The sequence below is a fragment of the Prenolepis imparis genome, unplaced genomic scaffold (genome assembly GCF_030444845.1).
Source record: "Prenolepis imparis isolate NDT839.2.m4 unplaced genomic scaffold, iyPreImpa1.0 SCAF_1, whole genome shotgun sequence".
NCBI classification, from domain to species: domain Eukaryota; kingdom Metazoa; phylum Arthropoda; class Insecta; order Hymenoptera; family Formicidae; genus Prenolepis; species Prenolepis imparis.
In genome coordinates, this window is record NW_028141159.1 from 2,849,631 (window position 1) to 2,872,520 (window position 22,890).

General features: G+C 33.4%; 1 protein-coding gene and 2 long non-coding RNA genes across 4 annotated transcripts in view; 1 reads left to right on the forward strand and 2 right to left on the reverse strand.

The window, feature by feature from the left end:
• The window catches only part of LOC145942258 (uncharacterized), a 128,890-nt gene extending 122,306 nt beyond the window's left edge, over window positions 1-6,584 (reverse strand). Inside the window, exons 1-2 of the long non-coding RNA XR_014426342.1 lie at window positions 6,563-6,584; window positions 6,421-6,462 (exon numbers count right to left, since the gene is read on the reverse strand). This is a non-coding gene — a long non-coding RNA (uncharacterized LOC145942258). The remainder of the gene's footprint in view (window positions 1-6,420; window positions 6,463-6,562) is intronic.
• Window positions 1-22,890, forward strand: part of LOC145942219 (uncharacterized) — a 150,927-nt gene that overhangs the window by 55,585 nt on the left and 72,452 nt on the right. The gene's annotated exons all lie outside the window — the stretch shown is intronic.
• Window positions 6,621-22,890, reverse strand: part of LOC145942252 (uncharacterized) — a 96,002-nt gene continuing 79,732 nt past the window's right edge. The window contains exon 7 of the long non-coding RNA XR_014426341.1: window positions 6,621-6,747. This is a non-coding gene — a long non-coding RNA (uncharacterized LOC145942252). The remainder of the gene's footprint in view (window positions 6,748-22,890) is intronic.

Consider the following 22,890-nt stretch of genomic DNA (forward strand, 5'->3'; position numbering starts at 1 on the left):
TAATTTTACACAAAATTTATTTTAAGTTTATTTGAAGTTTGCATTTATTTTATGTTAAAATATTAACACAATATTCGTGTCACCATTTAACATATCCGTATTATGTTAAATTAACACAAAAATTTCTGTGGACCGTTTGGGACAGGTGATATTTGTTAAATTTAACACAAATTTTTCAACTGTGTACACACACATTCAGTATAATAGTATATATCTTATCATAATATTTTATTTTTATCATAATATTATTATACATTTTACCATAATATTTTTATCATAATATTATCATACATTTTATTATAATATTATTTTTTAAATGTCTCGTATATGTCTCTACACAGAGAAAATCCGCATTTTTAAAATTATTGTAAAGTGTACTGCTATATTTTTGTATTATTATTCAGGTAACGATTTTTTAAAAATTATTTGAGCATTTGCATAATTTCCGTTTTTTTCTGCCTCAGTCACTTTTGTCATGTCACGGTTGAGATGATTCTGCGAGAATTAAACGCTTATCGCGCGTGCAAGGATACGTCAGCGCGGGAAATAAACTAGCCAATGTGTATGTGTGTGTATGTGTGTGTAAGTCAGGAATAAAAATTATTTTCAGAGATTATTCGCGATCAAAAAGGTAGCGAGAGCGTTACTTATGGATTCAAACGAAAGATAATAAAGTGTATCTTCGACTCGCAATCTGCGATCAATTTAGGCCGCGTTATTAGTTATTACAGCGTTTCTCAGATGCTGTTTTCGTAATTACGAGAGGGAGGGGGATGCAAATAGATGAGAAGGAGGACGTATACCCGACCGACATTTAAGCCGAAAATAGTTCTAATATAGCACACGCGCACTCTCCATCTTTCTCTCCCCCCTCTTCTTTGTCTTTGCTCCCGACAGTTGCATATTTTTTTCATCTTAATTGTGCTATTCGATATGCGAGGGAGAAATTCACGTAACCTGCGCGAGGCTTGAGTAAATCAGAGAAATAAGATTTTATCGCTGCTTGAAAATTAATACAACTTCTCTCTCTCTCTCTCTTTCTCTCTTATTTTGCTTTACCGCATGACCATAATTTTGCGGAACGTACGAGAGAGAGAGAGAGACCACGGTGTGTTACTCGCGCTGCTCTTCGAGTGGTTACACATCAGGATACCGAAAGTTATTTATAATGCACCGTCGCTTTCGTAGCCGCGCGATCCACGTATGATGGAAACAGATAGATAGAAACGATCATATATACCACCCTGTCGAATACAGTGATCGGCAAAAGCGCGCTTGTCTCTCTCTCTTGGCCTTCTTGGCCTTGTTGCACACATTATTATTATTGATGCGCCTTGAACCCTCTCTTTCTCCTCTGTTCCCTATCTGTTCTCTCGTCGTTAATTCGCACTCTCATCGCGATATTTTAACCTGATGCGATTTGACACGCATACCAATCTACATTAAAGTCCCGGATTCCACGATCATCCCTTATTTCTCAAATCTTCGATCAGAGGTGTCACGATGAATCGGAGCCACGAAAAAGAAAGAGGAGAAAAGAGATGCGCATCTCTCGCGTCACGGTTGATGAGACATATGTTAGACATTAGTGAGAAAGTTCAACGAGCCGAGCAGCAATTGTCAATTTCTATTAGGATGGAACGCGCGCAGAGAGAAGTGTTTGATGTGTCTCTATGTAGGTATACCGTGTGTGTGTGTGTGTGTTATAGCTCGGCATGTTGCACCTCGCATTGAGGTTAGAGCGCGGTTAGGTCAAATCGATAATCCGTTTAACCCAAAAAATATCGCGTCCCCAATGGAAATGAATTCGAAAGTGCTAAAAGTTAGTTCATCTAACATCGCGATCGTATACGTAAAAGAGAAAAGGGGAAAATTATGGTAAATTATTCATTAGGTCGTCGTGGCATAAATGATTTTTTGAGAAGACTCGTTTTGTAACACGTTCTCGTAATTAAACACATTTATTATTATGCGAAAAAGATTCAACTTTGTATCCTCGAGATACAAAGATACAAAGAGATTTTTAATCCTTCCGATTTTGAAAATTAGTAAATTATTCCTAGAGTGGTCGCATAAAATCTGTCATCTATTTTTAAAGACGAATTAAAATGTAAAGACATATTTTACGAGCGTATTATTTATTTAAATACATAAAAAAATGAAAAAAATTGCAGATTTGTGCATGATTAATGTCACTTTGGAATTAAAACCATATAAATGTGAGAAAGATTATTATAATATTGATTATTATTTTATTCTTCCTTGGAAGATTGTTTTTTATTACCGAAAAATATGAATTCAACGTGATATATTTAATTTCTTTTTAAATTGTCAGAAAGTCACTGATATATATATATAACAGCTATTTCCGTGCGCCACAACCTGATAAATAGCTCGGGAAAATGGTACTATCGCTCTCTGGAGTGCAGCTATACGTCCATGTTTCCAGTCAAAAGCTCGATCATTGCCAACACTTATGATACCACTATCTGTAAAATGACGACTCCGCACTCGTTTTGAAAGAGTTACAAAATATACACGATGATAGCGAAAAATTAATCGGGATCAATTCGATGGAAATTGAAATGTCAGACAATTACTATCGATTTCCGGGTGATAAATATCGAGGTAGAGAACTCTGTGGGCTAAACAAATTTTCATCTGTGCTTCTATTCGTGCGTTCTCTTCTATGTGTCTCTCTCTCTCTCTTTTTTTTTCCTCTCCATTCGTCGGTTTTACGCATCGAAGTTGAACAAGGTTGAAACCACCCGGTGTCGAGTATCAACGCGACTGATTCGCGAGAAGCAACTTTGCGAGGACCGAGAACTCAGAGAGAAATCTAAACGATTCTCTCTACTGTGTCGTGTTGTCCCACACGACACAGTTTTACATCGTGTACGAAGATCGGCGATGCGTGTGTGTATATAAGCGTCATTTGTAGAAAATTCATTTAAATCCATTTTCGCAAAAAGAGCTCCGAGTTGGAAAATATTCCGGATCTGTGAGCTGAACATTTTTATAATATAGCGAAATGGATTAAATTTTTAACTCGTTCTATTTTTATAATGTCAATATTATATATAATATTACGTTAATTAAAAAAAGAGATATGTTTGAAAAGAGAGAGAGAGAATTGAAAAAATTAATTTAAAAAATTACAATTAGAGTGTTTTGCTGGTGAAAATAAAAGTTGTGGAAAAATTTTAAGTAATATTTTTGTTGCAATGTGTACGTATATGTATATATGTACATGTGTATATATGTATGTTCTTTCTTCGGTTGAAATTAAAGTCCAGTTGAAAACCAGGACAGGGTTAAATGCATCCAAGGTTTGTCCATCATTCACATTGATTGCACGCGAACGTTAAATTCGTTTAGAGTCAGAGTCAGGCATCGTACAAAATCACTCGCGAATCAACTTTACTGAGAGGAAACGGATTTAAAGCAGCAGCGTGCTCGCAATCTCACTGACATATTAATCGGACGTATTAACTTAATTAGGCGCACAGTCAGCTTTTCCGCTTGTATTTGTCGTCACGGAGACCTCTGTGGATCAATAGAGAGTCGCGCGTAGAATACTTCCGCGTTTTCCCAACTTCGTCTCAGAGAGTTTTCCCTTTATAGATTCGAAAAGGGTCTTTGAAAGAGTTTTCATAACTTTGAGCGCGCGATCAGTGCTTGTCGTTCCACTTCAGGAACGTTGGACAATAACAATGTAGGACAGCAATGTAAAACGGATACTGCAATATCGAATATCATTGCAATATAATATAACAAGAGAGTGGAAAAATGAGTTATTCATAATTAAACATGAAATAATATATTAATTTATGTGTAATCAATTATTATAATTTAATTTCTTTAATGAAGATATTTTAATATCCAAGAAAAATATTATTTATTATACTTTGGAATTTTGCACGATGAGATAAGGATTTCATTTAAATTCAGTGATATTATGCTTTATATGCGCACGTTATTTTTAAATGATAAAACTATGTGGGACAACAATGTGAAACTGCAATATCATGTATCATTGCAATATAATATAAGATAGGAAAATGGTAGAAAAATGTGTTGTTAAAAATTAAATATAAAATAATATATATTAATATGTAAATAAATTATTATTTTAATTTCTCTAATGAAAATATTTTAATATACTTTAGAATGTTTGTATACGACGAGATATATATTAGGTAAGATAAGGATTCTATTTAAATTTAGCGATATTATGTTTTATACACGCAGGCTACTTTTAAATGAATAAGTTTTGCGTTGCGGATAAAAACAGGTAGCGATATTAAAAGGCAATGCCATGGTTTTCAAGATTACTTTCAGGGTATAAAAAATACGAAACTGCGGATAAAATTGAGAATTATTTCTGAATAAGGCTTTTGGTAATAAATCTTGACTTTTTAACGAGTTTGTGCCTCGGCGAATACGGTCAGAATCGATATTCTCGGAACATTCTTATCGCGAGGGCGTCACGAGTAATAAAACGATCTCATCTATTTGTACTTTGTGCTATAATTAAATTTCCGCAAATATTTGCGTTTTTATTTATTCGGAGAGTCATTCGATTTTTTTCGCTCATAAATGACTCATGCGTAATCTTTCGCGAATACTTAAATGATATAGAATGCCCGAAGGACGTTATATTCATATACCACGACAAAAGGCGCAAATCACGCTGCAAACAAGCTTGCCCCCGACGTTTCGTAATGAAGTCGAGGAAGGGAAAGAGAGGACAGAGAGAGAGGATAAGACGAGCGGGATTGCTGGTGTAGTACAAAATGTGAGAAAGGGAAGAAGGAGGAGAGGATAAGAGAGGCAGAGAGAGAAGATGAGAAACGAACTAAAGGGGACAAGGTGCAAGCAGGAAGTCGAAATGAATAGCACGAGAATTTTCCTTCGTATTCGAGAAGCATTACGCGAATGTTGCAGGTACATTCGTTTTCCCCCGATTCCGGAGAAGGTTTGCCAAGCAATTAGGCCATGCATTCTTTGCCGATCATTAAATATCTGCAGATCCGCATTGCGAATGGAATTTGTGGACCGCACACGTTTTCACACACAGTCGGGGGATATGAAATCGGACGAGTTTAGAACGGAAAGCGGCTAAAAATGAGATCTACGTTTATTATACTCACAGATCTTGAGAATATTACAAGCGGAATGGTATATAGCAGCACTGCGGCTGGAAAGTTACCTCTAATGGCTTTTGAGTCGCATTATGAATTACAACGCCAGTTACATGTCGATTTCGAAGATTTATTACGCGCGACAAATTTATTATTAGATATTATGTATATATTAGATATTATGTATAATATTAAATATTATATAATATAAAATATAATAATATATTATATATAGTATATTTATTTTTATAAAATATATTTTATATATTTTTATTTATTTAAATATATTTATATAATATATTATATAATATTTAGTTATACTTTTTATTATTTGTAAAAATTTCTAATTATATTAAAATAGTTTTTGCTTTATATAAACACATTTATTCGTATAACAACATAAAGTTTCGAAATACTCATAAAAGATTCAAGCATACTTGATCCAGGTTGGAATATACTTGGAAACACTGTGCTTTTGTTTTTCGAAATTCTTTCTTTAAAAAGGCATGTTAAGTCGATTCTGACAAGTATTGTTGCCTCTTCTCCGCGATGCTGATTGACTGTCTCGATTCGCGTTATATTCGTAGCATCGAGAGGCTGTCATTGCCAGGGTTAGCAGTTTGACAGTTTGTTCAAAATAAAATTAAATAAAATAATATAATATATTTTAAATAATATTTTATAAAACTTTAAACTCGATTAATATTTTTGACAGTTATCAGCTGATATCTATCAAAAAATATTAATCGCGGATAAGACATTATAACAATATATTTACAACATATTACTATTTTAGTTTTTTATCATATTATTATTTTAAAATTTAATTAGCAAATTAACGCTTTATTAATATTTTTTGACAGAAATCAACTGATAACTATCAAAAATATTTATCGAGTTTATATTATTTAAAACATATTATTTTATTTAATTTTATTTTGAACAAACTGTTAAACTACTAACCCTCGCGATGACAGCCTCTCGATGCTACGAATATAACGCACAATGCGAATCGAAACAGTTAATCATCGGAAAAGATGCAACAATACTTGCAAGAATTGACTTAACGTGCCTTTTTTAGAAAGGGATGTTATAATATTTTAAATTCGATTAATATTTTTGACAATTATCAGAGCTGATTTTTATCAAAAAATATTAATCGCAGATAAGATATTATAACATATTATTTAAAACATATGTTACTATTTTAATATTTTCAACATATATCCCCATTACCGTTATAGAAATATTATAAAATAAACAATTTCTCACTCACCGATACTTGCAATAGCGGAATTGTAGTACACAGCACATTGATCTGAAAACAAAATATTCATATTATGTACTGTATACATATGTGTGTGTGTCGAATATTTAATAAACAATGCAGTTTAGAAAAAATGTTTTATTTTGCATACTTCATAGTTGCGCCGATGTCGCCCGATGCCTCCCCGGGCCTCCTCCTCCTCTCTTGGTCCATGGTAGCACTCACGACACTCGCGAAAATACGAATAATTATAATTGCCCGACACTTTACACGGCACTTCCGACGCGCGACACTTTATACGGCACTCCCGACACGACGCGTGTCTCGCAATGCTACCTGTAACAAATAAAATACATACATATATTAGAATAATCTTATTATTTCGCATTACAACATACACAATATAAATATATAAGCTAGAATTAACGATAGATATATCCACGGATCGCAACACATCCGCGCGCGCGAAAACAGATTAAGTTGGGTTATGTTGGCAAGAGATTTTGCATCCAATTTTTCGCGAAATATGCGTTTCGAACAATTACGCCTACATATTAACGTTGAAATTATGATATGCGATTGATAAATATTACAATACAAAGGTTAGAAATCGTTTCTAACGATTATGCTTACTAATTAATCACAGCGGGACGCAGCTCCAACTGCCCGATACTCGCGGCGTTTCGGTAATGGCCGAGGCTACAAACATCGGCAACTTCATTCTAGTAGCGCGCGCGATACTATATACATACATGACTTATATATAATATTAATAATTAATTAAAACTCGAAGGAGATTCGTTCGAAAAGATATAGCTTTAGAAAGAAAAAATATTAATCGAGAATAAGGTATTATAACATATTATTTACAACATATTACTATTTTATAACTTTTACCATATTACTATTTTAAAATTTAATTAGCAAATTATAACATACACAATATAAATATAAATATGTAAGCTAGAACATTTAATTAGCAAATTATTAATATTTTTTGATAGAAATCAGCTGATTAAAGAGTTAATTTGCTAATTAATTTTTAAAATAATAATATGTTATAAAAATTAAAATAATATTTTAAATAATATGTTATAATACTTTAAACACGATTAATACTTTTGACAGTTATCAGCTGATTTCTGTCAAAAAATATTAATTGAAAATGAGGTATTATAACATATTATTTACAACATATAACTATTTTAATTTTTTACCATATTATTATTTTAAAATTTAATTAGCAAATTAACGCTTTAATCAGCTGATTTCTGTAAAAAAATATTAATCGAATTTAAACAAACTTTATATTATTTTTTAAAATATCATTCGTTTTAATATAAAATCGAAGAATGGCGCACTTGTGTTGTTCTATTATATATAAAAATAATATATAAATAATATATTTTTATAATATATATAAATATATAAAAATTTTCGAAATTAGTCTCGTCCAAGTTCGAGTCTACTTGGATGTATTGTTTCTTTTTTTCGAAGTAAAATTATAGAATTCAAATTCATAATTTTTAAAATCATGCAAACAAATTCGAATCTATTTGTAAGATATTTAATCTCATCTATACAACGCGAGTTTATATGTCGATTCCGCAAATTTATTACACGTGACAAAATGTAAAACCGCGAAGCGCGCAGTAATTTGAGTAATGAAAAATAATTCTGTGTCACGCGCGTGTTTGGCTTATCATCTAATTTGAAAATTATAATCTTCGTTATTTTATCGTATTCAGCAACGAGTATTTATCGTGAAAACAGGAACGGTCAATAACGGATGAGATATAATACGATAGCAAGCGCGCGCGCACGCGGGGCTTGTTCTAAATCTGAATTTCATGTTGCACGAGAGGACACTAAATTTGCACGTAATAATCTGAAAGTCAATTATCTTCCGTTAAAGGCGAAATAGATCAACATTCGGCGACATATATTACATCTCTCTAGTTAGAAGCTGAGTACATTTACAGAGAAATTGCAGAAATACTCGCTGTAAAAACATTATTTTTACAGTTCTTTTATCAAGTTACTCTTAAATCGAATAAATCACGATTAAAGATGTTTGATGTTATATCGTTTGACGCTGAAAAATCAAACTGTATATTTGTGTTGAATAATACATGATATATTGACGACACTAAAGGTCTTGGTATTTTTTTTCTGTTTCAGGTATGACGCATCTCGCAAGAGAGAATTTACTTACTTTGAGAAAAATATATCGAGCGCACATGTATGCAAAAGCACAATCGAGAGAGGTAAATCGACGAAATGTTTTTCGACGAGATGTCGAGACGCACGCGCGTACATTTCACATATCCGCAATTCCTCCGATTTTACACAATTAGGTCACTTCAATATTTTATTACTGCCATCTGAATATTCACACAGGTCAAAAATTCTATTTTACCGATATACGTTTAATTCTGAAAGTCTACCATATTACGAGGATGATACCCATAAAATTGAAATTTCCACGTATATTTTTTCTTTTAACATTAATTATCGTGCCACATTTATATTTTGTCAGAATAATATATTTCATCGAGAATACTAAAGAACAATAATAATAATAATATTGTCAAATAGAATAATATAACAATATATAATGCAGGTATATCGAATTCATTTTCATATAATAATTAATTTATTAATCATTGAAATGTCGAGCACAATCGCAGCGCGAGGTCGAAGTAAAGATTAAATGCAAGCGATTGCATCATTCTCGATTAGTCACGTCGATGTCGATGTCGATATATATATACGCCGGTATTTTAATTACATCCATCAAAGTTATTATCAATTGATCGTCGTACTTTTTGGAGCATACGTGCAACGATTTAACACGCACTAATTTCGTATTAACTACAATTTACAAAATACACGCGCGCGCGCGCGCAGTAATAATATTTCCCTAAATACAAATTAATTATTCCATCTACGTGACGCTGTTTCCGCGGAATATTCGCTGTATCGAGCAAGTTTATTCACAGACTGGCAGTATTATCAACCTGGGAACACCGTACCCACCCGTTGATTGCATGTTGCATATAAACCGCATTCAAAAACAATATCTCATTCAATTTCGAAAATAAATTGCGTGGCGACAACGTGACATTATTACAAGAAAATAAGATAAAATATATATACATATAATGAGAGACGAGGCAGAAATAGTATATTCGTATCCGTTCTTTTTTTTTTTTTTTTTTTTTTCTATTTTTAAAGAGAATATTAATGTTTCGTTATCGCGCGGCTGTCATATATACGTTATTACTCAAGTATATATGTTCAGCCTTGATTATAATTCTTCCGTGAACGTCTTCGTGAAGGATACCGCGCGATGAATTCACGCGCGGCGGTTCAAGGTAACAGAGTTTTTCTCTCTCTTTTATTTCCATAAAATATTGTATTTATTTACGAAGAAAAGAACAAGTAGCGGGAAAAAAATAACGGAGGGCCGACAATGTGTTAGAAGCTCGAAACGCGGAAACGAACGACGCGCAAAGGGAGGACACGTCGTTCCCTTTATCCGTTCACCGGCGTAGTCGGAAAATAATTCTTTGACTCCTCCATACGTGATTGCACTTGCAAGTGCACGTATGTGCAGCCGTTCGTGTGTATGTGCACTTGTCTGCTTTTATTTCTCTGCATGCATTCACGCACGGCGAGCGCGTCGATATATGTATGCTCTATTCACAAAGTATCGTAATTTACATTTTACATATACGAGCGTTTCGAATGTGTTTGCCGTAATAAACAAATCGTTATTTAATACGACGGAGAGGGGGAAACTCTTACGTCATATTTATTGTTTCATTACCGCATGGCGTGCATCGTGTGTGTATTATATATACTCATCTATCTACGCTTTTTTGCACAGCGAATCTGAAACAAGTCACGATTTGACGTTGATTATACAGGGTGGATCATTTTAACGTTTTATTTTCAATATCTTTTTTCTACGCCTTTTACAAAAAAAATGTTTCGCACAAAAATTGACTTTAAGGAGGACACAAGATAGAGAGATCAATTTGTTTACAAATCGCGCCACTTTCGATTTTTGTTTTAAACAAAAGTTGTAGATCTGCTTAGTCAAACAACTTTTGTGCGAAAAAATATTTTTTTTTTTTTTGTAAAAGGCATAAAAAAGATATTTACGATGGGACATTAAAAATAAAAATGGCTCACCATGTATGGCGAGCTTTTGCAAACGCAGTTTCACGAGCGAATTTTCGGAAGTAACTAATTTTCCCGCTGCGTTACGTCATCGTTCGGACAGTACTCATAATTATTATCGATCGTGCGTGTTTCTCACATCTCGACTGAATCAAATAAATCTCTCTAATAGCAATAAACGTCAGCTTGTTTGTCACGATTGCTTCACGTCGAAACGATCGAGTGAATAATTGTGAAATTACGATTATTCTCGCAACTTCTATTGCAAAAACGAGCGATAATATATTTTGTGTAAAAAAGATATGCCTAAAAATTGTGCAATTTTGCTAATTAGACACGTAGATATCGCGACATCGATACATTATGCTGCGAGGTTCCTCCCCTACCGATCTAAAAATAAGCGGCAAAAACCTGTTCCTTACCTATCGCGTATCAGAAGGTGTTAAGTATTCCAACAAGCGAATGAACGAGCTCGCGAATGCAAAGCAAGCGAAACGAAAGCGGACTGCACATTGCTAATATATAACTACGAGAGAGAGAGAGAGATCTTATTTCGTTCTTCTTCGTATTTTGTCATAAATATTCATAAGCGAATATCACCGCAATTCTTCTCGTACCTTTACAATCGTACCGTATAAAAACCAAATGCCAGATAGTTTATCATTTGTAACAGACAATTCATAGAATTAATGATATTTTTACAAACGAGAAATTCTTTTCTATTACATTCCCACGGAGTTTAAAATTTTTTTTCTGGTAAAGCTAGCAAAATGATAAATCGGTAGTAGGGATAAAATATTTTATATAATATAAAATATATATAATAAGAGAAATACATTTTTAAATCATGAAATTAAAATTTAAAACATGAGAATATGATGTGTAGGATAATCTCTCAAAATGGTGCATTTTGCATAAATCAATAATCGTCCTAAATATATACACATTTAGATATTTTTATATAAATCGTATTATTCAAGTATCTTTAGTTTCGTTAAAAAAACAATTTTGGGAGAATGAGTTGATTTATTTTATATATGCTTCATTTATATTATATACCTATTCATTTATCATACTTTATGCTCTATTTATATTACCGCAAATTTAAATATATTATATTTATTATATTTATATTTATTATATTAAATTGATTATATTTCCACACCGGTGTGTGCGAAAAAAAAAGTGTTATTAATTTAATACACACTCTGTGTTAGAAAATATAAATATAATAAATATAATAAAATAAAATCTATCGTAAGTCGGGAAAAATTTCGATGAATAACGTATTGCAAAAATATCTTCCTATCGCTAGAGAGTATCATCTTTTATGAAAGTGACAATGATTTATCGCGTTTCTGCTTACACGCGATTAGGAATGTTCGACACGTATATACACACGCGTGCACTCAGGCGTCTGTATTCGTCGCGTTATCAGCATAACGTAATAACGCATGTTCGTATATACGATACCATTAAAAACGCTAGGTGTAAAAGCGACTGTGAATACAATATCCGGCTCTTTGCGGCGTTTTAAAACGCGCTAATTATGCAAGTGCATTACGTCTGCGAATGGATTAAAATCAGCGAAAATTGCGCAACGGCGCTTATATATATGTACGGCAAATATCTCAAAATATGGCAAACGGACTTCGCGATCGCTATTTTTCGATGCGTATCGGTTATATTCTACGAATAACGCGCGTCACATGTCGTGAATATTCCTCAATCATCGATTGTCGATGTTACGTTTCTCTTTCACTATTGTTTTTTTTTTACACAAACAAGAAACAAAAAATGGGACGCGTATCGCGTATATTGCATCGTGTTTTTTTTTATTTTTTAAATATTTTTTTACGAAGCAACGTTGAATTGGTATTGTTACAATCTTTTTCTCTTTCGTTATGATTTTACTCCTGAATACTTTACTGTGTTTATTTTTATCGTTTGTTTGCGCTCGTTATTCTTAATTAGATTTTTATATATATTGTTATTATTAATAACATTTAATTAATACAAATAGCTTTCAAGATATGATGAAATAACTATATAGATTTAGGAAAATATATTTTTTTATATTATTATATAATTTTATTTAGGGAAATATATTATTATTTATATTCTATACAAAAATGTAACAAATTAATAATGATTGTGTTGAATTTTAATTTGCGCAATGCTGTCTTTAATTATTGACACACGGGAAATAATAAAAGTTAACGTTATCGAATTGATATTGTCGAAAAATGTAAAAAAAATTAGTAGAGACTTTTAATTATAATTAAAATAGTATAATTGAATATAAATTTGAATATAATTCGAATTTTATATTGATAAATTTAAATAAATTTTTAAAGAGTGAATTAATAAAATAATAATAGTGAGATGTATTTACATATACAATATAATATTTGTTGACAGAATAAATATAATTGAAATTAATATTATATAATGATAAAAAAATTTAGAAAAAAATAATTCTTTGTTCATATTTCTCTCGCCTGAATCGTTTACTGCGAATTTTATTTCATCAATTCTTTACTACGCAGTTATATTCATAAATCACGCTTATTTCCATCATCTATTATATCACTTTATATCGTTTGTATGGAGGGGAGAAAATTTTACTAATTTATAGTGTGAAATTAAGCGGCAAAGCGTAAAAGTCCTAAAAAAAAATGTCTCAGGGAAAAGTGGCGTGAAAGGGGACGAGATGAAAGCGAAGGGACTAAAAGACGCGAGAAAGCCGGCTACGAAGAAGGAGATTGCGAGAGATGCAAAACGATAACAGGCAGTTGGCTATTAGCGAGAGAGAGAAAGAGAGAGATATATATAGAGTGAGTACACCATGCAAAGAGTTGCACGGGGTTTAGAATAGGGAACAGGAGAAAGGAGAGTGATAAGGATAGAGAAACTCGAGGTTTATCGGATTTTTCTTTGCTCGCGGTTCATTACCCTTCTCCTTTGTTGCGTTTGCTCCGATCTTTTCTCTCTCTTTTTTTTTATAATCATCCTCCAGCTATGTCGCGAATTTGCATCTGTTTTTACGATCGGCGCGGATTTGCATCCGATCGTACAGCGGCAATTCTCTCTCAAGACGGCCGTGTTTCTCTCTTTCATCATGTATTTTTCCCCCCGCTTTGTTTTCGTAACTTCTTCCGAATACTTGTCTTCCGGCGTTTAATTTCGTTTCTGAACGTTGTCTCGATATCGATCGGCGCCGAGTCATCGTTTCCGCACGCGGTAATCGCGTGTAAAACGAACTGAACGTCACGCAAAGTTAACCAAGTCGCACATTGAAGGCGGCTCTTCATTTTTCTAAATGTCATCGGCCTGATGGATGGGCCCCGCGTGAAAATAATTGTGCCGTCGCGAATTTCTCAAACAACGCGATTTTGCTTATATTTTGTTTACGCCGATCCCACTTGTAACGAGACACAATAATAGAGATAACAATGTAATCCACGAGTATCACGAGTTATAATTACTCGATTGATAAATGATTCGGGCGAGACAACTTTAGATAGACGTGTCACTTTTAAATTGGATATGTAGAGATATATTGTTTGCTCACGAAAAGAAACTAATAGAAATTATGAATTTTTATTATACCTTATTATTATTATGCGCGCATCGATCAATTTATAATTACTCGCTTGATAAATAGTTAAGCGAGACAGATTTAGAGAGATGTGTCATTTTTAAATTGGATATATAGAAATATTGTTTGCTCACAAAAAAAAAATAGAAATTATCCCTGAATTTTGTATACCTTATTACATGCATCGATTAATTTATCGCGTTGTAGAGGTTTCTTCTTTCATGAAACACTAGCATATCATAGCTTATTTGTTACTATACAAAACTCCAACAGTATCTCTGAAATTATGGTGTTGACCTGAAAAAGGAATAACGAGAGATGACACTTCACCACGAAAGTGTGGGTGAGGTCTGATTGTGCGTCAAATCGACGCTTCATAAGTAGAGACATGCATTCAATTGTGTTTGACTGTATGCACAGTGATGCAATGCTTTATATCGGCCGTATATCGCACGTTTGATACATTTGTTTCACGTGCAAATGCAATCTCACGAAAGTACAATATTGATATTTGTCGCTCGTGTTTGCACATTTATCGATCTAAGTATCTTCTACTAAAAAAAAAAAAAATTAATCAGACTAAAATTTAAAACAATGTAAAATAATTAGATCTATCACGATTTCGAAAAATATTGGGAAAAAATTACATAACACTTTGTGGCTATGTAAAAAGGAAATGGATAATATATAAATATTATATATAAATTATGTAAAGTATCTAACATGTTATTTTTTTTAATCATAAATGCCTCGCTGCGTCTAAAGCAAAATTTATTATCGCTATCAGCGTTTTCTGTCACGCTTCGACATTATTTATACTGACATCTTACTCGTCGTCGATGGAACGAGTCACAGTTTCTAAAGATATAATTGCGCAATCTTACAAATGCATTTAGGCTTGCAAATGTTATATACGCACCGACGAAACAACTCGACGTACTATACGATTTAATAATGCACAGAGAGCTCTTTCTCTTTTTCGAGCGAGTTAAAATCCGACTGGCACGATAAGAACGATAAACGAGAGAGAGAGAGAGAGAGAGAGAGAGAGAGAGAGAGAGAGAGAGAGAGAAAGAGAGACGTGCCAGAATAAATCACTCGCGGCGCATAAACGGGATTAAAATAAAATTAAACAAGAGCCGTGGAAATATGTGCCAATCCGAATATTCGATATTACAATCTAATGTGCTTTTTTTCCGTGTGAATAAAAATATCAGGAGAATTTGTATTCAATATGGCAATTACAGGTTCGATTACGCGTATCGCAGTCGACTGTGCGAATGACGATAACATTTGTTTAATATTTCAAGAGCATCGCGTTTATCTTTCATCGCACAATTATGAACAAATTATAACGTATAACGATACGGTGATCTATTTTGCAAAATTAGATGTAATCGAGGCATTCGACCTCTCTGCCTCCTCTCCCGTTCATTAAATTGCACGCAGCAAAGATGTATTTTACTGGACTGGCGGATCGTAAATCTTATGACTTAGCTCCTTGCATTTACATACATCTTCATACGAACAATTTCTTCAGGCTATTATCCACTGACAGATAAGTAAACGAGCAAGCCCGACACATTGTAATATTTCTACATATTTTCGCGCCATTCTTCTATAGACATTCATTTACAGGTTTAATTAAATGAATTTGCCGTGATTGTGTATATGTGCTTAAATTTTTATTTTCTAAGATATTATAATTACTGATATTAATCTTTAAGTTTCTATTCACAAAATGCTTTCTCTCTCTCTCTCTCTCTTTCTTTTTGCACTCTGCAATTAACGATACAATTAGACACGGTGTGAATCAGTTATTCTTTCTGGCCGCCATATTATTTATTCTCGCGATTGTTTGAGAAACGTAATATCAGCTAACGCGTCACTTTATCGCGCGTGATACTATAAATTATGACGAAACGCGGACGTGCGCAGAACGATAACACGAAAAAGAGGCTGCTGCTCGAAGGATTACCGTAGTGATGCAACGAGCGGGGGTGAGGGAGGAGAATGCATTACGGGGGAACGAATCTCGCGACTATGTCAGACGGATTATCCGATCGCGACGAATTTATTGGATTCTCCGTATACGCTCGCTGTATATACGACTGATTAAATTTTATTGCGCTCCGCGATATATGTATAATTAGTGTATCACGGAGTTATATACTACAAATTGCGTACGCACACGCGTGTGCGCGCGCGGCCTCGCCCATCTCGCCGTTCTATCTATTATTAACGAATGATCGAGCAGCATCGAAACTGCGCGATATTATTAAGTATGACAATACGGGCGTGGTTTTTCGCACACGAACAGCGGCTGTCATAAAACGTTCTGTCACTGCTATTTATACCAAATTTTATTTTATATTATTATTTATTTATTTATATTATTTTTTATTTTATATTATTATTTATTTATATTATTATTAGGATATTAATAATAATTTATTTCAATTACTTTTATTAGGATATTAATAATAATTAATTTTATATTACTTTTATATTACATTATTATTAGGTTCTTAATTATATTAATTATATATTAGATTATTAATTAATATAATTATGTTATTATTAATATATAATTATATTATTATTAGATCAAATGTGAAAGTATTTTTTTAAATTATGCAATATTAAATATTTGGGCGATTAAGATTGATGGCTGAATTTTTACAATGGTCAAAATTTAGATAAAATTGAAAATGACATTTTTTTCCTCTTGTATATCGATTATACGCAATGCATTATTAAATTTTTCCATCGTAGCATAATATACGCAATATCGAATATATCAGTGGCGAAATTTTTAACCCTTATAGATATATGCACGCGTTCAGGACTAATAAAAAAAAATTATTTATTGGCGGATTGTACCATCAATGCGCTAACGCGCATTAATGAATAATTAAGCGGTAGCAGCATTAAACGCAACTGTCGCCGAAACGCATATTTTATGAACGCACGCGTGCGCATGATTATTACGCTCGCTCGCTCGCTCGCAATCGTATATATCGGTTCAATATATTTTATTCATATAAGTTTATATGTACCGTGTGCTGTGCTAAGCAAGTAATTCGTAGGTTTTAAACTCGATAAATAAATGAGCGCTCCTCGTCCTTGGGGCGTAATGAATATGACTCGTTTTGAAATTCACGTTGGAGAAACTTGACTACTACGGTAAATGATGATCCACGTATATGTATATGCGGCAGTATAATACGTGTTATACAGAAACGTGTGGTTACATAAGAGAAACTTGTGTGTGTACCGAAAGCACTTATCCAATTTTAACGCGATAGAAGCTCGCGAGAGTATCGAGCTACAGTAAGACACAAGTTTAATTTGTCGGTTTGTGTAATGGTCGGCCAAGTTAAATTTGCACGGTTATTGATTTTTACGGTATACGGATAACGCCAATAATAATAATTGTTATATCGTTGTATCAAAAGCTGTCGATAAGACAGACATCAAGCTTGTCGGTGTCCCTTTGGTATCGAAAATCTCTTTCTCGCCTCTCCTCCATCTTTGAGTATTACATCAATATTTCATAATGCGAGTACGTCAGAGAAATATAGAGAAGTATAGAGAAACGATGTGACAGTGATATTGAAAGAATTTTTTTATATACACATGATTATCGTGTTTTCCTTGGATACATAATATAGACTTCTTTTTATATTACACAAGTCGCAATATATAACCTAATCGATTATTAATTACTTTAATAAGCATAATGTATATTTTTATCTCATATATACTTACAACACAATTTTATTAATTTTATTTTTTTCGATATCTAGGATATATTTCAATTTTACTAGTAATGATTTTTGTATGATGAAAAATAATTGTACGATAAAAAATAAAAAATAGACACACAACACACGTCGTATACGGAAAGAATAAGGATAAATAATATAATTGCTTTTGTGCTTTGCATGAATCAACGGGCTTATTTTATTCATGTTTAGCTGTAAAGCAAGCACCGTTATTTACGACAAATCTCATAAATGTATAAAGCAATCCTATGAAACGACTTTTGCTGCAACGGGATGGCTTCACTCTATTGAAGCAAATGCACATGCATAGAAGAACAATGCGAAACAACAAAGTATCTTTAAAAAAAATATATAGTGCGTTTCGTCATCGCGACACCCTATTCCCTTAATTAAAATTCAAATTTCACGCGCCGTCTCCCTTCTTTTATATCGACGGTCGACACGTTGCAACATTAATTTACAGTATCGGAGCCATTCATCAGACTATATATACGTCTCCGCAATGCATCGGATAAATGAACAATAACTGCTCGATGATTTCAACGATTTTTCTGCACGATTTTTATCGCGAACACAATAAGGACGCAGCGCGAAATATGTTACATTCATTATCCGTATAAAAGTTGTATAAATAAAGAAAAGCGCGAACAAAAAATAGAATAATAAATAAAAATTAATAATAAATAAAAATTAAAAAATAATATATAATATAAATCAAATGTAGACAAAATAACAATATAGTAATATTAATTAAAGATTTATATGTTTGAATATTGTTTGGATAGATGATTTTCAGGTAATTAGCATATGTTGATAAATTTATATTGTTTCACGAAACTATTGGTTATGCAACCTTCTGTTTTATTATTTTTTTTTCTTTATTTCTGCATGATTATCACGATGTTTGCGGTCTTGCAAACCGGATCCCTCTGTGCTGGCAATGTAAACGAAAAAATCTGACAAGTGACAAATCGAAGGGGCGCCCGTGTGTGCCTCTTTCGCAGAGAGGCAAATATTATGAGCGGACAATAATTTTGCGACGGTGGTCACGAATGTGCGTTTCCGACGAACGCGGAAAATGCGACTCGCGTGGGAAAATTATCGACCGCGTACGTAAAATAACGGGCGGTGATGATGATCGCGAGTGTATATACATATACATGTGTTTATCGAATCGAAATTAAGTTGGTTCGGAGATGTCAGTTTGATAAAAATATAGACGCGACACGCGGAAGAGAAAAGATGTCACGTGCATTGCATCGCTAGAAATCAGATTTTTTTTCTTCCCGCGCCACAGATCGATTATGCAACGCGTGATGTGGTAATGATTCGAGTTAATGAGCGAGTTTCTCGCATGATATTGATAATAATTGATATTTGTCTGTCATATGATAATTTAAAAAAAGATATACTTTACTGAATAATATATTTCTATTAGCACACATGTCAGATAAATTTTGCATGCATCAATAAATGAAAAAAATAAAGAAAATAATTCTATTTATGTATAAAGATAGATCTTTTTCGTATTTTTGTAGATATTAAATTATATTTAGTTTAATACTGTACAGGAAATAATATAAATATATTTAATATATTTTATTATAATAATATATTATATTAATATATAATATATAATATATTATAATATATTATATATTAATATAATATATTATATTAATAGTAACTTTAATAATAAATTTATCAGCATGAATTCATATTCTGTTGATAATTATCAGATACAACTTGTTAATCACGCCGTTAATTATTGTCATGCAGTCTGCAATATGTCCGCTTTTGCATCAGCGTTTTCTGCATTACAGATTTACATGATCGAGTACCAGCATTACCGAAATAAAACGTACAGGCGTGATTCGACGATAGCGAAACACAGACGGTTCGTCACCGAAATTAGTTTTAACGATTCATTCAATCTCGTTACACCCTCGCAGCGGCTGTACTCGATCAAGTAGTTATCGGAATAACTGGAAGTTCTCTCGGCTAATTGGCATAGTCACTGTTGGAAATTTGGCTTGTCAGAATTAACGATTGTATCTGTACTCTTTAATGTATGCCGGAATTTTTTAATTCAGCAATCTCATCTGCTAGTGCCTCAAAATTATCAATGTTTTAAATACTTTCATCTTTATTTAGCTAAATTGAAAAGATCAGATATAAAACACTAGAGAGAGAGGCGTTAAGAAAATTAAATTCTAATTTTAGTTCAGTATAAATTACTCAATCATTGTCATGTTCTTTGACTATTATTTTTTTTAATTGCATTACTAACTATAGAGACAAATTTATTTATTCTTTATATATCGTCGATTGTAAATTGCAATAAATATTGTAATAATATCGTATGTGCTTATTGAGAGCCCTCGGCGAAATCGTAACTTTAATGAAATTGCATACCGACGAAAAGTTCATATTGTAACATTTTCCAGAGATATTCAATAGAAAAGGCCAGGTGTTGTGTGATTTTTAATTTCGAATCGACTCGAGTTGAAAACGAATTGATTCTTGTACATTTATTACGCAATGTTCGATTTAAATTTTCCGATAAAAGGGGATTGAGAGGAGAGGCGTGTGAATTTCCGATAAAATAGGAGAATTCGTGTGCCTGACACTTAGAACTCGAGATAATGTCACGAAGAAAGAAACAAGTTTTTATTGTCGCGCTGCTTTATCGTCGTTGCGCTTAAAAAGAGAGAGAAAGAGAGAGAGAGAGAGTGCAGCCTCGTCTAGTTGATTAATAACTGCGCCAAAAAAAGTGAACGCGCATACGCGGTATCTGTCAACGTAGTGCGTGTGACACGAGTGCGCTTCACATAATATATTTTCATTCTGTGTGGCGCTTTAATTTTCGCCCAACACACAACTCTCTTTCTCGGCCGAAGGACACCACCGCAGAGCTTATTTAATTTCCGTCGAACACATTTATACATTTGCCGGTTACGTATGTGTAATTATGTCGCGTTAACGCAATGGAAATGCGCTGTGTTTGAGTAAACGCATTAATCCACGCCGTCAAGTCTCTCTATTTTGATTATTTCCAAATGAACGGTGGGCGAATAATTACTTCCAACGTTGGCAGTTTACGTATTGGATAGTAAACAACTATTCCTAATCAGGGCGTGAATGTTACCTCCCCCCTCCTCAAAGTGGGAATAATGCGTAGTTGTGACGTTGCTTTCGACTATGGCTCGAAAATGTATGTTGTAATATTAAATCCCCCGTCCCCCTCTCTCTTTTCTTTCAGTGTCGGATTCATACAAGTTTTTAACGAATAAAAGCACTCGCGCGAGCGTCGCTTTGAAATTCAGAGGAATTTGTTTTCCGCGATCGTATGTATGTGTGTGTATGTATGTGCAGGGCAGAAATAACCGCTCTGAAAAAGTGTCTGTTGCTTCTTCAAAAAAGTTGTAATACCCACAGAGGAGAAAGAAAATTTCTCCCTCGAGCAATATCACGAGTGCGATATAGCGAGCACGAATTGATAATATTGAAATTTGTAATCTTGGTGATCGTATGAGGCCACGTATAGTTTCTCAAACTCCTATATATTAACAATAACGCGCGTCGTGTTTATTCGTTTTTTTTTTTTTTTTTTTTCGCGAAGAGAATGATACGAGTTATATGAAACACGCAACAATTCTACTCGACCGTGATACTTTGGAAAATTCATGAATGTAACTCGATTATATTGTACTAGCTTTATTACACTCTAGTATAAATTTCTATCGAACTCACTCTCGACGCAAAATAAAGATATAAAAATGCCGATATTAATAAAAAAAATATATGCGTACGAAAAAAAAAGAACAACGAAACATCGTGTATGGAGGATGAAAAAAATAAATTACACAAATTATTATAAAAAATAAAATAAAATAATTCAAACATTATCTTCGCCCCGTTTATCTCCTCCCCCGTCTGCAACGGGGACATTCAATTTATTTTTAAAAAGCGGCACGCTTTCAACCCTTTTTCGAAGACACTTGTAATGAATCCGATCGTGTACGAGATTAAAAAAAAAATTTTATGCGCTCAGTCGCGCCGATTACATTTTCGGTAAATGACACGCTCGAAGGGGGTTCGCAGGGGGTCCGCACGAGGCCACGACAAAGGGGGCGGATCGGCTCGTAAAAGCGATTTACCGTCCGTTTCTGTTCCTGTGCCTGACATATGCATACAGATGCCGCGTCATCGGCGTCACCGGCGCGCGCAAATGCGTGCGCAAAAGTGCATATGCGCGCTCCGATCGAAATTACATACTCTGATTTACATATGACACACGCGTGGTGCGACGATGGGTATGTACATTACATTACATTACATTACATACATGGAACGATGTGTCGCGGCCAGAAATTCATACGCGTGCACGGCTAATAAAACAAAGTAATAATAATCGCGGTACATCCAATATTTGCTCACTCGCGCGGACGAGCGTAAAATTGCGTGGCGTCGTAAAAAAGATCATTACCTCTGTTTCTGTTTACGCAATATCATTGATAGATATTTGTTTATTCTCTTTTAAACGTCGCGTAATATTTTTTTTGCCCGTTCACAATGCCATGTCTTTACCGCGTTAGCACAAACATTCCGCTACACAATGCGACGCTTTGCAAATTGTAGTATATAATTATAGTAATTATATATGAGAAAAATATATTGACGAGAGAGAAAAAAACAGAGAGAGAAACAACAATGAATAATGAAGAAAAATAGATAACAATGAATAATGGTCAATACGTTTTTTCTGCAAACTTACGAAAAAACGTTGGATGTATTTACATATATAATAAAGGTGACCAAAAAAACTGACACCCAAAATTAAAAATCCTCTTTTTGAACAAAAAAAAAACTTAAATTAAGTAAGATATTCATTGGAAAAAA